The 1934-nt window shown below is 43.0% G+C and overlaps 1 pseudogene; it reads left to right on the top strand.

Moving 5' to 3' along the window:
• Positions 1 to 1251: 1251 nt before the first annotated feature.
• On the top strand, positions 1252 to 1643 carry LOC102766953 (annotated as a pseudogene).
• Positions 1644 to 1934: the final 291 nt, after the last annotated feature.

Below are 1934 nucleotides of genomic sequence, written 5' to 3'. Positions count from 1 at the left end.
GAATAAATGAGCCAATACATTCAAAAACTATGGTATCCATGCTGACACATGATGTATTGTATGCCTCTGTGTGTCTGAGTATTCCCCCTCCACACAAAACAGAAACTGGAACTGGCTTGAAAATCCTTCTTTTATTTCTTCCAAGCCTCTAACCTTCTGAGGCTTTAGGTTTTGAAGGAAGCAGGAAGTGGCGGGGGTGGTGGTGGTGTAATTTGAAGACAGGGATAGAGTGCCTTGGAAAAACATAAAGGAACAAATGCTCCCCCAGAGCACACAGAGGGTCCCCAAAGCTGAGGGAGAGGAGGAACTGGCGGATCCTGTGAACAGAGGTATTTGCATGCTTAGGGCAGTGCCTGAAAAGCTGGGACTCCCAAGGGGAGAGTCACTGCAGATCCTCAGTAGGAGGTGTCACAGTAGGTTCCTAAGGAGGTGTGAGCACCCCAAAGATCCACCAAATCTGAAGGAGCCATGCATAGGGTCAAGGGATAACTCTGGTAATTGCAAGGGTGGTTACAGATGCCACAAGCCCTGGATGTCATTTCATGTGACCCAGAATCAAAGCATAACTCTGTTGGTCAGGGGCAAACTTTCACAGCACTCACAAGTTTCACAGTGGCCCAGTGGGATAGAGCTTAAAAACTGAAGTTAGATTGATTAAAAAATAAAATAAAATAAAATAAAATAAAGCAGAGAAGTTCACTGAACTTATAAACCAAGAATCACATCCCACACATTCAAAAAGTGTCCTTAATGACAACGATTTAGCTACTATTGATATGCAAGAGAGTGGAAAAGGGAGCATTCGCTGGCTTTCTGCCATCTTATGGGCCTTCCTTTGTCAGTTAGTTATATCTAATTTCAAGAATTTTGGATATTTCCTTTCTACTGGCAACCCTCCAAACATGCTAAAAATCCTTCTTGTCCTCAAACAACCATCACCAATTTATCTTGACCCAACCATCCATCCAATTCCTATACCATTCCTTTCCTTCATTGTCACATTTCTTAAGAGTAGTCACACTTGGTGTGCCCACTTTCTTGACTCCCATGCACTGCCCCATTGATTACAGTTGGGCTTTTTTTTCTCTTCACTGAGTAAGTGGTAAAAGTAGGTCAAATCCAAACAACTTTTTGTTCTGCATCCTCTATAACCTCTGAGTACCATTTGACACTATATGCCACTCCTTTGTCAAAAACGTTTGTTTTAAGACTTCATGCCATGAAGAGCACTGTACCTGGCAGACCCACACCATGGCTTCCATCTGGGAGCTAGTCTGCACCTACTCAGCCCTCCTCCTGCATGACAATGAGGTGTCTGGTGATGGAGGTAAGATCAATGTCCTCATTAAAGCAGCCTGTGTAAATGTTGAACTTTTCTGGCTAGGCCTGTTGCAAAGGCTCTAGCCAATGTCAACATCTGGAGCCTCATCTGTAATGTAGGGGCTGGTAGACCTGCATCAGAAGAAAGTTCTGCCCTTCCCCCCTCCATCCCAGCTGTTGCCCCAGCTGAGAAGAAACTAGAAGCAAAAGAAGGAGAATCTGAGCAGTCTGATGATGACATGGGCTTTGGACTTTTTGACCAAAACCTCTTTTGTAACACATTTGGTAAAAAGCTGAACTCTGAAATAAAAGATTTGTGTTAAGACTTTATTTTTTTTGGAGCAGTTTTAGGTTTACAACAAAAGTAAGAGGGAAGTACAGAGAATTCCCATTGCCCGCTGCCCTCACACAAGCATAGCCTCCCTTGCTATCAACATCCTCACCAGAGTAGTATTACTTTTTAAACCAAGCATAAATCTACATTGGCTCATCACACTCACCCAAAGTTCATTGTTTACCAGAGGGTTCACTCCTGGTGTTGTACATACTATGGTTTGGACAAATGTATAGTGACATATATCTATCATTATAATGCACACAGAGTATTTGCAGTG

The sequence above is a fragment of the Myotis davidii genome, unplaced genomic scaffold (genome assembly GCF_000327345.1).
Source record: "Myotis davidii unplaced genomic scaffold, ASM32734v1 scaffold404, whole genome shotgun sequence".
In the NCBI taxonomy this organism is placed as follows: Eukaryota; Metazoa; Chordata; class Mammalia; order Chiroptera; family Vespertilionidae; genus Myotis; species Myotis davidii.
The sequence above is the reverse complement of the archived record's forward strand: the minus strand, read 5'-3'. Positions and strand labels throughout refer to the sequence as shown.